At 35.8% G+C, this 22,263-nt stretch overlaps 1 protein-coding gene across 6 annotated transcripts in view; it reads right to left on the reverse strand.

The window, feature by feature from the left end:
* Positions 1 to 22,263, reverse strand: part of TBC1D5 (TBC1 domain family member 5) — a 318,071-nt gene that overhangs the window by 186,894 nt on the left and 108,914 nt on the right. The gene's annotated exons all lie outside the window — the stretch shown is intronic.

Below are 22,263 nucleotides of genomic sequence, written 5' to 3' on the forward strand. Positions count from 1 at the left end.
ACAGGCTCCCGAATGGCACTCGCATCACTACCAAGGAACTGAACAAGAACTATGTTAGAAGTTCATTTGAGGGGTGCTGGAAGCTAATACTGGCTGCAACAAATTAGAGGATGCCAATAAAAGGGTGAAAAGCAGACGATGTTAGGATCAGTGCATAAGAAAGAGAAACGACCCTTCTAGTGCATTAACAGTGCAAGAGTACATTTGTCAAGACTGCATTTTAGTCACTGTACAGCTATTAACTCACAACACAAAAAAAACCTAAGCCAGCTAAATAGGTCTGATTTGCCCAAGCACACTAAGTAGCTACCTACGACTGCCAGATGAGTTTTAAATATCACTTACTTTAACTGCTTTGTTTACAAGTATCATAACTTTCTAACAGCAAGAAAATTACATTTAGAAAAAATATAAAAAGAGATACAAGAAGAGGTATGCATCTACACTTTCAGGACTGGCATATTAATGAATTTGAAATCACTTCAATTATGCTTTTCTTTTGGTACTAGAAAGTATGGCACTGACCATGCAGCCTTTATACCTTCAGTTTACTGTCAATAAATGAAGGGGAACTGGGATTCTGAAGACCTTTTTATAGTCCACTCCTTCTTAATTTTCCTAGTAAGTTATGAGGAAAAAAAATCTCCAAAACCCCAAAAACGTCTAAATAATAAACAAACCTAGCTGGGCCACTATTAGGCAATTCCTTGAAACCAGTGCACCCAGGCTGTTTTTGAAAGCATGCTGTCTCAGTGGATTCCCTGAGGGGTTTGTCCTCTATTGGCCCTGGCACCTGTGTTACTGTGGTGATGAAATGGTCACAGCATCTCTCACTTCTGTTTAGCTGGAAGGGAAGATCTGGTCTTGGGAACAAGGAGCCAGTAACTGAGGGAAGGTAGGACTTACCACTTGAGCAGTGGTACACCTTTATGTCAAATTATTACAATCATTGTCATATGACAAAACACACCACTAAACCACAGAACTGCCTTGAACAACTCTATGCAAGGCTCAGCAAAATGTGATATGAATGCAACCTCACATGTTTCCTACGTAATTTTAAAACTGTCACAATGAAAACTGCATGAATGGTATCTTGAAGAAACATATTTACAAACTTGCTAGCCCCTTAAATACCATTTACCATTTACCTGTAGTATTAGGGCTGTAAAAATATAAAGAGATGTTTACAAATACCTAATAAATTAAATAAATAAAAGAAAAACTTAAAATAATTTATTTAAAGACAGAAAACAAAACCCCCACCAGCTTTGCAGAAGGAATTTTTTCCTGCTGGAATTTTAGTTGCTGCTCTTGTTCCTTTTGCTACAGAGTTGTAAACATCTTTCAACTGATCGGTTGATTTTGTCTTCACCAAAATTACAAACTTATTCAAACTGTGCTGCTTAAGTTTAACATTTTATTTTATGGTCCTTCAGAGATTGCTACACAATCTGACCAAAGCAGAACCCTGAGTCTTTCAAACTGAGAACCAGGCACAAAATGACCTCACCAGCCATTGTCGTTGTAGCAGCCATCTCTTAATTAAGACACAGTATGTTTCAGACTTACACTGTTTTACATCCATAACATGGTATCAATTTAGCCCTAGTAAGTTTGCTCTTCTATGTCCTTCTCTTCTGTATCCACCTTCCTTTTTTTTTTTTTTTAATAGTCCCCAAATGCCATACCTTTACAATCTATATGCAACATAATTTACTTTACTGACTGTTAGAGCACATTTAAACAGCCGAATAGATTTACTTTTGATATCTGCACAGTGATTTAATCAGTTATTTGTGTTTGTTTATGGATACATATGGTTAGAGTTAGTAAAAGTATCACTACCTATTAGTCTTCACTCCTTAGTCCAAGCAATTTTCTTCACAGTTTTATACTGAAGTTCTTTTCTGCTCTTCTAACAAAGAGCAAAGGGAACTATTAAACAATTAGAATTACACTTGGGATCTTACTCTGAGACAGATTAATTCTTCACAGGTTTGTGGTTGATTTGTAATGGCCTATAACATATTGTTCATATTAAATAAGATACAATTTAAAACCATTCTCAGTATGAAACAATAAAAATGTTATAAACCCCTGAAATTCAATTACTTGATTACAAGACTTGCTTCTCGCTAGCCCTAACATCTCAGTACTTTTTTTTTTTTTAACTCTAAAGTTGAAGGGATAAGGAACTCAAACACCAGGCATGTTTCCCACGGACTATTCTGTAATATACATGAGAAAATAAGGCTATGTAGGAAACATTTATCTAGTCATTGAAATTAGCAGAAACATGAATCCACTCAGGAGCCCAAGGAAAAGGCAGGCATAAAGATAAAGACTCTGGCTACTGGCCTTACATAACAGGAGGAGCCCTCATGTGCCACCAAGGACAGTGCCACAGGTTTGCTCCTCACTGACCAACACATGTGGGATGAATCCAGTCAGGCTTTCAGTGAAGGCAGCTTGTCAGCATGTCTGTTCTCAAGAGAAACCAAAAATCTCTCCAGAGACAGGCTCACGGACTCCAACACAGAACTCCACCTGACAGTGAAAGGGTTCTGTGGAGGTACCTGCTTTTGGCACCTCATCTCCTCTCCCACAGCCTCCTCCATATTCCAGAGGTGACAGAATACCAGCTTGTTTTCATTAGGAAAAACTTAACTGATGGTTACTGGCATCTACCTAACTACCAACCTCTTTCTACACAGCAGAGATAAACCACTTGCTGCATTAGATAGTCTGATTTAAGATACCCATTCTAACTCAGAGAACTTTCCTTTTTCTCACTAGGTACTTACTTAGAAGTTGCTTGATTCTTTTTTAGATATGAGAAGGTTTATTCACCCAAAACTTACAAATATTGTGCCTTCCCTATTAGCTACTCTGAGACATTATGTGATTTCTACCACCTTTATCCATAAAGCAGTCTTACATAACCGTGCCTTCATTAGCATTGCCATTCTGCCTGTATACATACTTTGTGAGTTTGGAATGCTTAAGCAAAATTACATTTAAAACATTCAAAACCAAAAACCACTTCTTCTCCAGACTGTCAGTGGCAACAGCCTCAATTCAGCCCCACTTCATCTTCCATCAATATGTGTAAGTCATATCTAGCTAGACAGAAATATAAGACAAAGATAAAAGTCTAACTGAGATATGTTTCTATCATTAGCTGTACTGCCAGTGAAGCACCCATCACTTCTGGACTGCAGCTGGGTGAAACACTGCAAAAACACGTACACAGAACTGTACAAGGCAGAAGACTCAGCTGTAATAAGATTATAATAAATGTCCATATAATAAAATTATTATAATTTACGTCCATTAAGAAGATGGAAAGTTCAAAATAAAAATAAAATTTGTTGCACTCTTTTAGCAATGAGACTATTCACTACTACAAGCACCAAGTGGTAAGATTACCCTAATCTCAAAAATGTTGATAAATCAGCATTTCAAAAACAAAACATAGCACAGTTGAACATGAATATTGCACCTTATTTCATGTCATAAGACATTCACGAACATCTTCACTTGCCACAGACACTAAATAAAAGTATTCAGTATTCAAATAAGCAGTATATGGATGAAAAACATTGTTTCAGAAATGGTGACTAAATAAATTCAATCTAAAGAACCTAAACGCGCCTAAAATATGTCACTTAATCATCACTGTTTATATGGACCTTGAAAAATTATTTACTCAAAGCACAAAACATACCAAAACAAATCAAAATTAATGTTTAAGAAATGAACAGTATTCATATCGTTTGTGCAAAATTAGAAAATATAATCAGTTTCAGCAAGGGTATTTTGAAGGTGTAACTGAGTAGGTGAAACAGAATTAGGCAAAGCTTTTACAACACCCATTTTCCCTCTGTTCCCTTCCCCCCCATGGTAAAATGTAAGGAGAGGAACTGCAGGCTTGGGGAGGTACTCAGGATGAGGGCTGAAGAACTGCCCAAGTTGCAGCACTTGCTCCACTCTTGCTCTCTGACATCCTCTTACTTCTAAACAATCAAGGAACAGAGCAAAACATTTTATGCTTGAAGAAAGGAAAATGAGAACCCACTAAACTCTGAGGATGAAGCTGAATAACGCTGCTGAATCTTGGATATGCTAAAAATAAAAATCAGTTTCTATCAGTACCAGCAAAGCTACCTGAATATCACATTTCTGAAAACTACTGAAGTGTACCAAAGTATTTCAATAATACTTTGCATTCATTCTATTAGACTGCATCAACCACCTTCTCCAAATTATCTTTGGGCCTTTATTTCATGCCATATCCAAAGTTTACAATTTTAATTACTTAAATTGATGACAAGTAGAGGAAATACTTGTTTAGCTAAGTGATAAATTAGCTGCCCTGTGAAGTCAAATTGATTAAAACGACCTCACTTAAAGCAAGTGTCTGATGCAGTAATGGTCTTATGCGTGTTTTGTTAAGTTTGACAGCATCATGTTATGAGGGTTCACAACTCTGCCCCTCATTTGTGGCTTATGAAGTAATCAAGCATGTTAGAATACTCAAGTGAGGATTTTTCAGAATGTGAAAACATTTTAAAGTAGGTAAGAAATTAAATATTAGGAGAATAAACATGCATTGTGTTTATTGAAAGCAATGAAGCACAAATGTCTTCCAAATCATCTAGAAGCAGCCCCATATCATGGGTTTTCTTGCACTGGCCAAATTAAATTATTAATTCTGAAACAAGAATTAAAAAAAAAAAAAAAAAAAAAAAGAAAAAGCATGCTAACTAGAGGGCTGAGTAGCTGAGTAGAAGACAGTCCTGAATATGAACTTTGGAAAATGAAGACATGAGGACCATCTGATCTGTTTCAAGCTGGATATTTTGCCAGGACACTCATTAATAGGTATTTTTGAAAAATCTGTTCTTACCTATAATATTCAATGCTTTCTTCTTCGCTCTAGGAGTGATTTTTACTTAGACCACAGAGACCATCAATCTCACAGCACTGTGATCTTCTCCTATCCATCACTTAAGCTCTTTACTAGCACCATCTCTATTTAAATACAGAAGATACTAGTCCCAGTGCCTCCAAGAGAAAAACCTCCAAAAAACTCCACCAACCCAAACAACCCTCCTACACACACAGAGCAGCTCAAAACCAGCTAAGATTCCTACTCAGCCACTTCCACAGGTTGCCACCACCCACTGAAAATACATGCCTAGGGAAGAAGACTTACTAAGTCTGAAGAAAAGTGCACAATTTGACTAACTTTGGATAGGATAAAGGAAGTCTGTTTTCTTTTATAAAATGTATCAGATTATATCATTAAAATAGAATGATGCAAACATAAAAAATGGTCTAACTTGGTGGAGCAGATTAACATTAACATCAGCTGGGATCCAGAACAAAACAAACAAGATCATGCCACTGATGGACAGGTTAACAGCCAGTGAGTCTGATGGTCATGAAATGCAATTAATTTTGTCCCATTTAGTAAGATTTCCCGCATTTTAACTTCTGCCTGTCTGATTTCTAATACAAAAACAGAGTTACATTGGACTTTAAATAAGTTAATTAAGTATTAAAATCAATCATGTGAAAGTCTTAATATTTAATATTGTTAGATTGTATATCAAAGTGGTTTTATTATTTATTTACTCCAAACCTTTTCAGAATACTTCATGTGGCAACAGGGAGCCTGTATCTCACAAGATAAATGCATTTACAATGCCAAATAAATTATATATAAAAGCATTTGTCTTAATACATGTCATTCAATATTAAATATCACCCATTGGTACCACCCTGAAACCCTAATCCATTTTTACCAACTGCACATTTGTATTATTCAAATGTTGTCTATTAAATAGTTGTCTCGAGAGCCAGGGTAAAGGAATACATACCTAAGAACAATTATCATAGGAGCTTTGAAGCACTGTCTACAGTTTTAACCCTACAACTTTCATGTCTTACCAGTACTTAAACATGCAAAATATAAATTCAGTAGTGAATTAAAATGTCAGGGATAAGAATCTACACAAATAGCCTGGGACCATGGCAATGTATTCTCTTGGTAATTCACATGATAGTTAAAAAAAAAAGACAAAAAACTTTTCCTTAAATAAAAACTTAAAATTCTATTAATTTCAAAGATAGCTGTGGACTTGTTACAAACAGGGAACAATTTGTTGATTTTCAGTTTTCTCGAGGTTATGTGATTCTGCAAGAAACACTAGTTTGACTAAGGAAGAAAAACTTGAATAATGCAGAGAGGATCAAAATCCTTATGCCATGCTGGCCACTAAGTTTTATAGCCACAGCCCACTCTCATCCAGGTTAACCATGTTTCTCAAGATGGAATGCTCTGAACAGTGTAACCTGACATTTATGGCTAAACAACTTCTGTCTTCTGCACTGAAAATGATGACAATGAAAGTATAAAGGGCATCAACCATCTTAAATACCTGATGCTACACTTATATGTTCAGTATGGTCTCACAAAAAAAACCAAACCAACAAGAACAACAACAACAACCACCAAAAAAAAAAACAAACCACAAAAAAAACACAAAAAAAACCAAAACAAAAAAACCCAAACAAACAAACAAAAAAAAAACCACCACCAAAAAAAAAAAAAAAAAACCCACCCACCCACAAAAAAAAAAAACCCAGAAAAAAACCCCCAAAACCCCCCCCAAAAAAACAAAACAAAAAAAACCCCAAACCAAACCAAAAAAGACAAAATAGCCAGCTAAAGCAAGCCTTCATTCTGCAGTTTGAATTGCCAAAAAACCAGAAAAAAAAATCAAAACCCCCACAGCCTTAACACAGAACTACAGCTATTCTTAATGCAAACGTATGTGACAGATCCACTGTGAGGCTGTTAAGAGAACACAACTTCAATCCAACATTGACCACAAAAAAGAAATACCAGCAAACCAAAAAAAAGATCCAAAATCAACAGCTAAATGTAGCCTGTGCTCTGAACATTCTTCCACCCACAAAAACTATGTTTAGCACCAGATGTGAAAATGTTATGTTGATGCATTTTCACATTTCTTCCTTTCAACTGAAGTCTCCAGTAAAAGCTCCTTGTAGTCAGAACAGTTGATAAAAATGAGATGTGTAAATCTGTCCCCATTATCTGACATGGCCAAGGACTGAGCTGAAATACTGGATCCATCTTTAATCAGATAGCACAGGACAAGGACCAGTTACTGCAGTCCAGAGAGAAGCAAGTATACCTATTAAGAGCACAGAAAATACAACCTATGACACAAAAGTGAAAGAAACAATGTTTTGCCTTAGTGAAGGTGAAAGAGAAGAAGGAAAAATGCCATAAGAGTTCCAATCAACTCATCATTCAACTAAAAATCTACTCCTTCTTCTTAGATGATCCAGAGGCTGTAAAAAACCTATTCCATATTAAAAAGATTCAAACAACTGTAAACTCATTAAATGAAGGAAATAGTTTGTTTTATTTTAGAATGTAATTTATCTACCTGGTTACAAAATAATTCAACATAATTTAAATTAAAGCTTTGTTCTTCCAAATATGGTTAGGTTACTACAGTTTATGGTATGCTTTTAAGTATTTAAGAGTTTTACTTTCAGAAACACACAGGCACCATGCTATGCTACACACTTTATGTTTTAGTAATACAAATGTAACTCAAAGGGCCAAAGAACGTCAAGACTGAAAGGAATCATCAAAACAGTGAACTGGAAAAAATGGCAGCTTAGCCTGCAGCCTTACCCAAAATGATAGTAACTAACTTAGACACTAAAAGTGAAGCAAGTTTCTAGAATATCACAGCTTTAAAGCAGTAAGCAATTAATCTTGGATTCAACCTTTATTCTTTCACTATTTTTAGAAAACAGTTTCCTACAGGGGTTGACAGAATTTTTATAGAAACACCAGCATGGTTATGCACGCACAGAAGCATTTACATCAAATCTTTCTCTTCTAGTTTTCTCTTCTAGATATGCAGATGCTAAAGCAGCATGGTATCGTGCTGAGGTACAAAGAAAGTTGGTGGAAACCTCATTTGCTAAAGAATATGAGAATTGCATAGGCACTTCAAAGGAGCAGAGAGAGGCAGAATTTGTTTCATACCATACAATGAAGTTTCTTTCTGACATGAAGACCCATAACCCATGTTTGCTTATGTGATCCAGTCCTGATGAGTGGATTCAAATCAGACTTACACAGGAAAACCTGAAATCTGATTCTGCTGCAGTGCAAAGACTGCAGACTGCAAGGATTTACCACTACTTCTGCCGAGAGGAGCAGCAGCTTACTTATGTCTAATAATCATACTCAAAGGAAAAAAGGCTCCAAGTAGGGTTACCCCTGGTAAAAAAATATGCTGAAACTTCTTCCCTTGAACGCTCCCTCTCACACCCAAAGGCTCAGTCTGTGTAAGGCACAGTATTTCTGTCATGTACAGCCTGCTCACATTGCTGCTCTTCAGCCTTGCCACACCAGCAGCAACAAAAGCAGGAGGCATAGGAGCACCTCTAGAGGCTCAGTGTTTTTGTACAATGGTTATTCATACCTAGGATGTAATGAGTTTCAAACAGCAGTATCTAAATGAAAGGAAATAAAATACCTCAAGCAAAGGAAACCTCTAAGACTTGTAAACATAAGCTATGGATGAAACCTGCTAACTTAGCAGGTAATTGACTGCATGAAGATATTATATCAAGACACCACTTCTGCTATAAGTAAAATTTTACTCAGGGTTTTTGTGGCAGAAACGTATCACTGTATCCCATGCTACTAAAAAGATGACAGGACAGGTTCTTCCTCTCACAGAAAGTTCACTCTGCTGCTCAATACATCCTGATGCACTGCTTTTGTTTCTGGTAGGAACTCTTAGTACTAACTCCTGCCAAGGTTCATAATATTATAAATGGGAGAAAATTATAGTGCAATAATGCTCCTTCTTTAATAATTTGATCTCTTAATACAGTGTTATCTGTTACAACTCATTTTCCTCTCTCTTCCTACTCTCATATTTTTTATTAAAAATTTTGAGCAGCTGGATGAAATGTTGTCTGCTTTCCTGTACAGGCTCATCGAACTCCCAAGGGAGTAAGTGGTCTTGCTGAAGTCTTCAGACACAGAGAAGCCAGGCTGATAAAACCCCTGTAGCATAATGATTTCTATAATGCACTGCTACTTAGAGGCATTTATTCCCCTTAAAAAATTTTCTGGGCAGTCCTTGCTGCTTGCCAGACCATGTAAAACACAGGCACAGAAGTCTCCAGTGCAAGCAGCATGGTACATCAAGCACACTGCCTTTAGCACCTCAAAACCTGAAACATATGAAGCTCTTAAACAGCAAGCAGGAAAGCAGTATTTTGCAAGTTTATATAGGAGCAGAAATCTGGCTATTAAAAAGATATTTAGTTTTGCAGAACTTTACCATCAATTTACAGTAACAATAAGAATTCGTAAAATAAATCAGTTCAGAAATACAGATAAAATACACTGTTAAAAGGGGGACAATATGTGAGTTGCAATTAAAAGGGTTCCTTGGTTTGGCAGTAAATTTGTTGTTTCCAACTACTTCTATTTTCTTTACCTCAAGTCCTGGGTTGATTTTGCTGAAGAAGTGGGTCAGCACATAGTGCACAGCAAGAAACAAAAGCCTGGTTTTGGTGGACAACACGTAAGTAACAGACCAAGACCTTAGGTCTTGGTGGCTAAGAAATCCATTGTCCTGAGATTTACATATGCTCCTCTGCTCTGGGGAATGAGAGCAGAACAGCAGGCAGATTCTCTAAAGCTTTTTGATTTTTATTAGATAATACAAGAGATTGATGGCTCCTAAATAAGTTAAGCTTTGTTGAGTGCTCTTTCTAATTCAGCAACCACCAAGACACGACTGAATCTCCCAGTGTTCTCTGAATACCAAGTTTTGTTGTATGTAATCAGCAAAAAGAACTGGAATTCCCTCAAAACAGCAAACAGATTTGAAGAATTGTATTGGAACAACAGCTGTCATTATACCTCACAAAAAGCTGACAACAGCTTTGAGGCTAAGCTTTTAAGCCCATTTTATTAAAAAAAAATATAACTGATGTAAACAAGTTATGGTTGGAAACCCCCTTGATTAAATTTTTCTTGTTTTTAGAAAGCCTTATCAGATAGTTTTCTTGTCTGTGCTAGACAGACCAGTATGACTTTTTAAGAATATTTAAGGTAAATATATCATTATCTGAATCATGAAAGCATTCTGAATCTTCCTGGACAAAATAGCTGTTTCCACATTCTTCTTTTCAATATTTATTTTCTTTTTCTGTCCTTCTGACCAAATGTATTAGTTTATCTCTTGCCCAACACACAGAAGACCATTCTGCAAAAAGGCAGCTTTCAGATTTCTTTTTCCTGATATAGACTGTATGATTTCAACCTGGCTACAAGCAAAAGCCTAGCAAAAAAGTTCTTTTTACTATTTTGTTGCATTTCTGCTAATAGTTGAGATAGAGAAGTGCCCTAATTGAGGCAGAGAAGTGACCTAACAGTGGCCAGGCTCTGGACCACTCAGTGCATTAAGAAGAATGGAATCAGAATTTTGAACTGCATCCAAAAGTAAGTGGAAAGAAACCAAGCATATAGAATATAGGTGTGATCTGTTCTCGCTTTTCTTTTTTACTTAATAGTAAGGCTGTGCATCTTGGGGCACCTAAAATTAGTAGTTGCTTTTGAAATTCTGGTCATGTATTATTCATCTTTTTCTCCTAAAAGGAAGACAGAAGATGGCAGTAGCAGGTGTTCTTAGCTTCCTGATGGAAAAGGAGGAAGAAGTTGACCAAGGGGATAGATCTTTCTTCAAAAGAGGGGTAACAGACAAAGATTGCCTAGCTGAGATGACTGTTCTGTCAAACACATATCACAATTCCACCTGTTGCCAAGAAGGCTTGAAGGCAGCAGATCCTCTGCCTACTCATCCAAACTCTTGTGTTTTGGAAGTTCCTGTTCTTTACTGGGGAAGAAAAAGGGAAATCCTGCTCTGTTTTAGCAGCCACACTTACAAGCAAACTACTGAATATAACAAATCCAGATAACTAATATTAATTATTCATCAGTTTTGGTTTAGAGGTTTTGACAGCACCTGATCAGAAATGAAACTCAAAACACAAAGATAATTGAAATAAAATTATTTAGAAAGGCAGGAAATCACTCCTTTACTATGCCACTCCAAGTCAACTTGCTTTCTCTCAAAGAACCCCACGTAAGACTCCCTCCACCCATTTAAAAAACTGAACACAAGTATTTTTAACATTAACATTTATTTCTAATAAATGCATCTCATATATCTGTGTGAAGTTAGTCTGTTATATCCCTGCCTCCTTTAAATGCAAGATAAACTCTGTATTTAGTGTAGCTCTCTCACTGCACTGATGTCAAAAACGCTAATGAAGAAAAGAGGAGTCACCTTCCAAAGATATATACACAGCATGCTCTATAAAAGGTAACGCAGGTGACAGAAGAATATTTTAACTAAAACTGTTTGGATTCTCAAAGCCAGTAGGAATGACCTTGAGAGATCTACAGGAATGAACAAGATTTTCACTTTGTTGGGTTGTTTTTTTTCATGACTGAAGCATCATTTGACCACCGAGCTCCTCAGCTCACAGATAAAATGCTTTAGACCTTCTCCACAGCCTAACTCTACATGTTAAACTTTTAAACCTATTTTTTCCAAAAAATGGCTACTTCCATGGATATGTGCCAAGCTGTCAAACCTCTTCTTCTGGTTCATAGTATTAATGATCTTTAAGAGTGCATCTGAAACATCTACACTGATTTTCCTTCCCACTGTTGCCTTGGTGCGACAGATGTGTGAAAACTTCTTAAACTTTAATACAGCAATTACTTAATTTCAGATCAGTTTCCTGAATAAAAGGCACATACAGTCTGCCATAACCATCCCAGGACTTACTCCTGTACGACTTCAAATCAATTTACTCATTTTTATTCTAGTTTATATTTAGACAGTCCATCAGGAAAGAGCCCAGAACTTTTAGCCTAACCCAGGTCCTCTTTATGCCATATGTGTATGTAATCTACTACATCAATCAAAACGACTCACAGTTCAGATGATGTGTACACAAATAAATGTACTTTACCTAGAGGTCAAAATGATTTCTGTAAGAGCACAGAATATTCTCTTGTTTTTAGCTACCTCCCACAACCATGAAGTATAAAAATTTAACAAGCTGCAAAATAACAAACTGAGCACCATACATCGAGTTTCTTTAGTGTCACGCTAGGAATGCTATAATTATAATCAAGAATACACTTCACTTTTAACTCTGTTTTTACTGTGTCTTTCTACCTTGTGGCCTGTGGTGGCCTATGCCAGTTTTATAAAAAATATGGTTGGGGGGGAGGAAAGGGTAAAAAAACCAAAAATCAACCCAACTTTAAAAAAAAAAATTCTGCTACTCTGAGATCATATGTGCAGGAACTGAGGTGTGGATCTTGGCTTTTTAAGACAGTGCTTATATGTTTTGCCCTTACTCCTGTCTCAGTTTTTGCAACGACATAATACTGTCTGGGGTGATCACCATGGCAGTGGATAAATTAGGATTTCACTACCATTAAATATGAATTGCTTCTTAACAAGGCTACGAGTCAGTGTAGCTCTTATTTGACGGAGCTGAAAAACTTTTAAACATGCAGTACAATAGGTAGGATTTTTAAAAAGTGTTTTAGAAATGCTAAAAAATAAGATAGGCTGAAATGTATACATATCAATTCATTGGTTACATGAAGAGAAAACTGCCACACAAATGTAATGAAAAAAGCAGAAATATTTCTCTAAACATGGTAGGAAAAACAGATTGCTGAAATGTTGATGATCCACTTTTATGGTTATTTTTATCTGGACAGCAAACTTTTTTCTTTCATAGACATTGAACAATATCGCATCCAATGAGCGATAGCCACATGATTTATTCACTGTTCAATTTGACTAAGAAAATAAACCTATACAGCAGAAATAAAAAAGGAATGGACATATTATACACCTGACAATTCAATTAAATTACTGTCTCATATAAGCATGTGGAAAACAGTTTCTGAACTTCTTATGAGAAAGTGGAGAGGTTGAAACCTGGCTACTCTGAAACTCCCGTTCATTTGATCAGCTGGGATAGCCAGCCTCAGAGCCCTGATGTCCACGTGCAAGGGCCACTGCCCTAGGCTCATGAGGAGCCCTTACCCTGAGACATTTTAATCTTGTTTGCTCATCTGAGTCCACTACATAACTATTTCAGGAACCTTTTTGTATTTCAGTATTATGCATATTTCTGAGATTTGGGAATGTAATTTAAATATACAGTATTTTATTGTGACTTATAGGTATTCAATTACCAAAGGAGACGGTCACACTTGTCCACCTCAATTAATCTCTGGAAAATAATTAATATATACCAGTTGCTGTGTAATGACTTACTGAAATATGCAAATAAAAATATTCAAAGGGCCTTCACTGATTTTATGACAATGAAATCCATAATTGTGATATTCCAAACAACTCTAATTCTTATTTTCTTAAGTGTACTCATGTACAGTGAAACAGAAAAGTATAATCTCATTTTTTTTACAAGAAAACAGGATTTGAGTTGGAAGCCTAAATGTCAGCCCTGAACATTATAAAATTATACAGAATAAGGAGGAAACAGGGCTGATAGTGCATATAAATATGACAGTGTATTAGGCTGCATTTAATTACCAGTTCAAACAACAACCTGATCTAACCTTTGACAAGTAAAATAAATGTTCTGAATAATTTAACCAAAGCAAACATTTGCTGTTAAATGCTGGCTAATTATAGTAAGAGTTGTACTGAGAGGGGGAAAAAACCCAAAAGAGATGGTAATTTATACACTTCTCCTGCAATTGCTACTGCAAAAGCTATTCCTTGAAACCCTTGAATTTTTTTTCCATGCGGGATAGCTATTAAGTATCTACTTCTGGAAAAAGAAAAATCTGTCTGTACTTAAAGGAAGAAGCACCACAGGAAAATAAGAAATTCTCCAAATATGGAAGTAAAGTAACATTAGTTTCAAGAATATCCATCTTTTCTGTGGATGGCTTTGTGATATAAAAGGTCTGTGTTTGAAATGTTCTGTACCACAATGAAAGATAACAAAGGGTAAGAATAGTGATTAAGTCTTTTTCAAAGTATCAGTGAAAAATCACACAAGAGCCTCATTACAGGATATGGAAGCACAGTTCTTGCACTTCTGAGAAGAGTAATAAAGAAACCTAAATTCTTTCTTTACATAAATATGAGATCAGCAGTTAAATGACATAAATAAAACACAGAGATTCTTTAATAACAACCCCGCCCAAAACATGTAATGATGAAATAATTCCACCACTGTGACTTTTTCAGATTTATTATTATAGCCAGATATATTATACTTGTGAAACACGGAGCTGGTTTCAAAAAGAACCTAAATATCTCAGAGAAACAAGTTTTTAAAGTCAGCATGCTTTGAATATCAGAGCATCAAATGCCAAGAAATAGAAACCAATAGAGAAAAAAAGCATACAGGCTTTCCAGTTTTAGGCTATTTATAAAGAAATTAATGGGTTTTGCTATCTTTGGGCCAGGAGTTTCACTTATTTATGTGATCTAAAGTTATCAGGAGCATCAGCTGTCTATCTCCATGCACAATAACTATGATTCAAAAGAATCAGAAGACCATGAAAATTTCACAGACAAGTAATGTATAGTAAACGAAAGAAGCCTATAAATCCCTAATCTTGAATATATATTAATATTTGAAGGCTTTATATAATCTGCAAAATAAAAAGTGAAAACCATTAAAAATATTAAAACTGACTCTAAGTATGCTCCCCTCTTTTCCCAAAAGTAATTTGTGTGCAGATAAGTTCTGGCCACCAGTTTCTAAGAGAAACATATTATTTTTAAGTTACCTTTTATATTTTCATAAATACTTAAACTCTCCCTGAAATTTTAAATATGTTTATAGAGACACAGATGCTAACATTCTTAGCCTCTTACAATAAAAAAATATGAATTAAACTATTCCTTGCACACTGTAAGAGAAACAATTTTTAAAAGAAGCAAATAATAAATTCATCAAAAAAATTTACCAAAAATTGTTTACTTGCTAATGAGTCAGGTGGAGTCATGAAACTGAAGCGGATTTTTTACTTTACGGTGTAAAATGAATATTAGATGATTGAGTTTGAAGGTCATTACTGTTCTTGCTCCATAGTTCAGGACAAACTCCTTAAGCAAAACAAAGTAGTAAAGAGCTTGACAAGATCCATTCCTGACACTGGAGAAATCCAAGCACAGAAATAATTTTACACTGTGTCCACTGCTTCATGTCAAATGGACAGTGATTTTCACTGTTTTTTCTTACGCTGAGGCATCCATAAAAACATACTCAGCTGTATTTGGACAGGACAAAAGGAAATCTGAGGCAGTCACTGGTAAATGCAATGAATCAACTCTTCCCTGTTATTGCACTGCACATAAAACTGGCATTTAAGCACAAAACTGGAACAGACCTTCTCTAGAGTTGTTATATTTGTGCTCTACACTTGAAATGTTACCAGGTCATCAGTAAGGTAAATTTCACTAAAAGGAGATAGCTTTACCTTTTTGTGAATTAAAAGGTAGCAAGAAATAAAAGTAGCCACTCAATACTAAAATTTTATCTTCTCAAAAATAGCTTATATTTTAGATAAAGAATGAAATCAACAAAACCATCCAGGTCATAGGTTGTGAGGGCTGATGGGAAGATAAAAATACAGTAATTTATATTTAAATAATTAAATCTCATTAAAACACTGAGATGTTAGTGTATTAAAATGCTGATAGTTTAAAAAACCCAACAAAACTCTCTGTGACATACCTGCAAGGAATATACACTGTTACTGAATATCATTTTAGGTTTGGTTTGACATAGCAGGTGGTGGACCTGGAAGGGCCATTATAACAGAATAATTTGGTAACATATGTACAGGTACTTCAGTGTAAACCCACTAATACTTCACCCAGTATGGCACATCTTGGAGGACCAATGCATTCAAGCCCAAAAAACATCTCCAACTAGAGCACTAAAGGAGAAGAGGAATTTCTTGATACTGAAACTAGTCAAGACCCTCCTCTGACTTTATGCACCTAATTTTAACACTGAAAACTACAAGGAGTACAGATTGAGTTAGCCCTTCAGATCCATACTTCTGGGCAATAGGTTACAGAGAAATCAAAAACAGCAATAAAATAAAAAGTGGAATGGATTTCTGACCAACAGAAGTCATAGCAGAGCTATTACTGTGGAGTTCTTTTTGAACTACCTCAACATTTCACCCTGGTAGTCTGTTATTATAAGTAACAATCACTTTAGTCTGTACTGGAAGTTTCCTGCATATTTCAGTTTGCATGTACTTGTAAGGTCTTCCTAAAGAGAATTCACTTTTGTGTAGAATGGCTTTATGATGTGGATTAGCTTCCACAAGGGATCTAAATTGACAATAATGAATTCATTTTATATAGTAAGCTAGACTTAAATGAGAAGTGAAAGGCCAGTGCCAACAGAGTTCAGTGATCAGCCACTGTTCTCTCTATAATTCACTGGTTGCCTTTAATAATTACAGCATTGCCTTGATAATCTGTAGCTGAAGCATACTGGAAGAAAAGGAAGAGAGAATGCTTCTTGTGTTAATAGGAGAATTGATTTTTTTTCATCTAAATGCAGACCCACATAAACTGCAGACAGAGTATTTATAACAAACATCTAAGAACACTGACACTGGTTTAAACTAAAATTAATTTATATCACTCAAATCCGGAAAAACATAATTTCAAGCCTTGATCTTATTAGGATACTTAATGTAATCTTATTAGGATGTGAGCTTCTATATATCAAAGTGTTTTATACATTGCAAATATATTTTAAAGAGCTCCAATAAACAATAGTGAACAATTCACTACTGATCTCCAAACCTAGTTTCACAGGGGCAGATTATTGGATTCTCAGCTAATACAGCAGCAGAGGAGGCAATGCCTTCACACAGACAATACTGCTGCTATACAGAGCCGGCTGTCACATGGGTGCTAAGTAAGTTTCTAGGACTTTCTCATCTCTTAACTGCCTGAGATTTAGCACTGAGCAGCATGCTTTCCAAAAGGACAGAGTACCTACAGCTTCAGCGGAAGCAAATGAGGATCATAGATGCTTAAAATTTCAGAAAATCAGGCCTGGTGCCATATACAAGGAAAACGCTGCCAGAAATGTCACTCACAGAATCCATGCCTGCCACTCCACAGGGATTCATATATGCTTAATGATGGCTAGCAAGTATAGAGAGCAGACCTAGCTAAGGAAAAACAACAGAAAACCAGGCAGCAGGCAAGTGATGAGCACTCTGTCTGCACTTGTATCCCCACTGGCAAAGTAAAAGTAAAATGGTTAAGAAACTGGTAAGACTGATGCCAAAATCTAAAATGTTTCTAAGCACTGCAGCAGACCTCAAAAGATAGTTTTTAATTTCATTTGAAACAGTTTCAATACTTCAACATTAATGTATGCACATATATATTAATGAAGCAGACATGTTAATCCCCCCGATGTCGATGTCTGTGAAGCATCTTAGCTCTTACTTCCTTCAGCACCAGCCGTGTGTAAGTAACATACTGTGGCAACATATGAATAGTTCATAGCTCCAGCAACAAATGAATGAATGAACGGTGACCTAAACACAAGCAGCCATTAAGGTTTCTGTTTCTTTACCCATCAGCTATTGCATATACTCCCGGCAAACAAGTGTGTTTTTCTGACATGCACACTTGTCTGTTAATAAGTTAAAGAACTATTTCAGTCAAGAATCTTTATGTTTTTCCCCTACACGCTTCGCTTCTTGCTACATGCATTGGAGTTTTACTCTATTAGAGATGCTCATGACAAGCCAAAGAAATGGAGGTGATGCTGCCAGGGACTAAGGTAAAAGATGCTACAGTGCTCTGCAGAAGCAGAAAGGGTCTGCCACTGCTTCCCTGCACTTGGAAAGCTTACGGACAAGCTTTGGGAAAAGCACCATGAGAGCTTCCAGTTAGCACTCATGTTTGAATTTCGTGTGCACTTATACAACCCATGCAAGACTTTAACATACCAAACAATGAGGCAAGATAAAAAGAAACAAATTCTAACATTTTAAATGGCATCAAGCATGAAATAATTCCAAGATGGTGGTGGTTTTTTCCTGGTTTTTTTTTTTCTTTTTTTCTGAATGGTGTGTGCTGTTATTTAGTTTGATTGGGGGATATTGTTAGTTCTTTTTTCTTGTTTGACGTGGATTTTTTTATGCTTAATACAAGAAGGAAGACCAAAAATCCCCACACAAAGAGCCATACCTTTCTTTTTCAAAGGTTCAGCTCAAAATAACCCTAGTAATCAATACAGTGGCTTCAGAGATAAATTACACTGTATTTAACACCAGTGAAACTAAATTCCAGCTGCAGAACCTCCAGCAGGAATCATCTATAAGGACAAACACTAGCCTTTAAGGGACCAGCAAATAAAATTATAAGTGAAAGTAGTTCACAAAAATACTTTTCCAATTTTAAACAGAATGACTGACACAAACTTACCTGTCAATGAAAAAATGGATTTCTCCATAGAAATCCATTTTTCAAATCTTTTACATCAGTTAATAAACTGAATCCATTTTTCCTGTTACCTGCAATATATGGTTCAAAATTCTCAGCCCCTGCAAGTCTTGCAAAAAATAATCTCTGCAAAAATAAGCTCAACGAATTCAGACAACCTAGGCCAAAGAAAAGAAACAGATCCTGTGAGCTGTTAGTCCATTAAATGAGCACTACTCTAATGGATTTGTCTTTGTAGAAAGTAGAGAAAAACAGAAGGAACACTATCTGCTTGTGATAAACAGTTTTCTTTTTCTTTTCTATATTAAGTTTTGTATATACAACATTGGAGTTTTATTTTTCTCCTTTTTAATCAAATAATTAATTTGAGTAGTTGGTCAAAGGAACTAAAAGTCTCCTAGAGTGCAAAGTGGATGACCAGCTCCTTTATTCTTGAAGGTTGCATCAGGCTGTCTTCTAATTTTTAAAACCAAAATTTGTAGGGAATCTGTATTCAATAACTAATGTTTAAAACTTTAATAATTAAACTCTTTACAATCCTTGAACAGTATGTGTGTATGTGGGTGCTAGAAATTACCAGTCCTTATCATTCAATACTGAGATTAGCTCTGCCCCTTCCATCATCAACCCTGAACCACATATCAGGTATGTATTTTTTTTTTTTTAAAGCACTTCAGTTTACATCATACCAGTTTTCTCCAGTTCTCTCACTATGTTCTTAGACTAACAAGGTATGACTTTTCAAACTTCTTCTTCCTCCCATTCTTTAAGTAGTCAGAAATATGCATGTATGTGGGTATGAGGTGTGTTAATGCAACATATATATTATATATATGTAAAATACTACCTTTGCTGGATAAATGATGCTACCCCTTTTACTACAAGATAATTTCAACATAAGTGACTACAAGAAAAGAAGAGGTTGCAAGATACTATCTGTCAGAACATAATGTCATTCACAAATGAAGAAAATAATTACCAGAAACCACTTGTTATGAACAATAATTTCATTTCCATGAACTGAAACCCTACAGCATTCAGCTGACCGATAAGTAAAATGGCTGCCAAAAGAGCAATATGGGTGAAAACAGAATTTGTTCTCACTGTCAGAGGAAAACGTATACAAAATGGTAAAATGAAAACTTTATTTTAAAATCTAGGTGACACAGATCTGCTGAGATAAAAGGTATGACTGGGTAAAGAAAAGGTTAGCTGATCAGACTGACACGACCAGAAAGATTTCGAAACTGCAGATTCTGCAGGTCCCTACTGCTGCCTTACCCAAAGCACATGGAGGGATTATATTTATGTAGGAAGAGGAAGAAATTTGGAGAAGTCCTGGAAGGAGTTAGTTTAAAGTCATAATGGGAGGTGGACTTCTCCACTGTGTGTAATTCAAGAGTTGCTCTGCAGCATAATTTTCTGGATGCTTAGAACTGAACTACCAGTTTTGCTGCAGATTTACAAGGCATTAAGTCAGCCTTAGACTCCCTCCCTCTCCTCTCTTTTCCTTGTCCTCCCCAAATACTAATTTCATCTTTATTCTTGAAAATTCTTTACATATTAAAAATAATGTAACCGAGATTATAGGAAAGCCATCAATTCAAATTTTAACATTCATGAATAATGATCTGTTTTCGATATTTCTCATTTTAGAACTACCTTGCGTATAGTCATGAATTTCTTTTCAACCAGAGGTAAGAGGTTGCATGGACACTGACAGACTACTGAACGAGAAGAGGTTCTTTCATGATAAGCCAACATAGCCCTAGGACTATTTTGGGCATTGTTTGGCAAACATTAATGTATTAGGAAAGCAATTTTTCAAGGTTCAAATGCACAAAGAGCAGTGTGTATTATGCAGCTATTAAAAAGCAGCATTAACATAAGACTGAATACATCTTGTCCATGTAATTATCTATTCAATTCAATATGCCCATAGAACATTTACATACCACTAAAAATACATAAACATATAAACTCCAGTAAGAAAAACCTCTACTGTACCACTGTCTTGGGTAGGTTATGCTCCCCATTCTTTCTTGGAACCACATCCAGTAATATTATTCAAAAATATAACTAATCAAGCTTGGGACTCCTACATTCATATCTACAAAAATTACAAAAAAGCAATCAGAAATTTCATGGACAGTATACATACTTATTAATATGATCTGTTCTATTAGGTCCCAGTGAAAACATCTTATTAGTTCAACAATTAAATGATTCAGAAGCCATCCACACTATTTTTGCCTTTTAGCAGTTCCAATCAGTAGCAGATCTAGGTGTAATCAGCAGCAGCAGGGGGCTTTAGGAAGCAAAACAAAACAAAAACAGTAGGGATCTTTACTAGTTTACAGTAATTTGTACAAGGAGATGTTAAATGTTACTGCAAGTTAGCCCAAGATATGGGAAAGCTACAGGAAAATTCCCTATTATGTACAACTACTATTTCAATACAGCAATATCAATATAATACACTTTTAAAAAAATTGAGTATTTAAAGTTTACTGAAATTCCTTTCAGATGTAGAACTTCTTTATCTCTTTTTTGCCCCTCCATTTTACATTTTCTGTAATAAGATCAATATTTGGGTTACCATGTATTCAGAATCCATGGATGTCACCCCTGAAATTTGTGAGTGGGCTGCACGAGTGATATAAAGTCCCTTTTCTGTAGGAGTTGAGCACATGGTCTAAACAGCACTTTTAGCCCCTGCTATGCATGGTAGCAAAACTATATTTCCCATATGTTAGTGCTGACAGGCTGACTGATATAAATTCAACTCAAAGAAACTTACATACAAGTTATTTTTATGCTTTTTAATCCTTTTCCTCTATTAACAGTGTCCCAGATATAAGAGAAGAATACATTAAAGAGAAATTGATAAGTGGTGCAATAATTTATGCACCCTTTGAGTGCTAGGACATCTGCATAAAACGAGGCCATCGCCTTTTTGATGTCAAGGATCTTGGGATAGTTCCAAATTGTAAGTATTTAAATCCTAAGCTCTTAAATTCCCATTGATTTTTATCACAAGCGTGAAGAGATAAGCATGCATCTATCTTTCTGAATCTGCCCTTGTTAACATCTCTGAAAAAAATCTATCTAGCCACAGCCACGCAACACTCATGCAGGACTCCTAAAGGACAGAGAACACTTTCCAGTGAAAGCCCACGATGCCACATCTGTAACATTCCTCCTAATTCAAAACAACTTTACATAAAAAGAGCAATTGTACTTTTGGACTGAGGCACAGGCAGAGACACAGCGATGACACAACTCTCACTACCCCATCTCCTCTGCAGAACCAGAGAAGTTCTGATATTCCCTTTTTTTTCCCCCTCCATTTTACATTTTCTGTAAGAAGATCAATTTTTTGATTTGTGTTAATATATATTCAGAATCCTCTCAGTCAGGTACTCTATGGAATGCTTTCTTTGTGGCCAGGTACAGACACATGAAATTCAAAGTTCTTTGCAGATGACTGTCTCAATGACCACAAAAAGAGCATCAGAAAGCCTTATATTTGCTTGAGCCTCTTGAAGAGCAGAAGGTCAAAATTATAAACATAATCAGATTAAATACTTACCATATGGATAACTGT

Source organism: Onychostruthus taczanowskii, unplaced genomic scaffold (genome assembly GCF_017590055.1).
Source record: "Onychostruthus taczanowskii isolate IOZ18803 unplaced genomic scaffold, ASM1759005v1 scaffold36, whole genome shotgun sequence".
In the NCBI taxonomy this organism is placed as follows: domain Eukaryota; kingdom Metazoa; phylum Chordata; class Aves; order Passeriformes; family Passeridae; genus Onychostruthus; species Onychostruthus taczanowskii.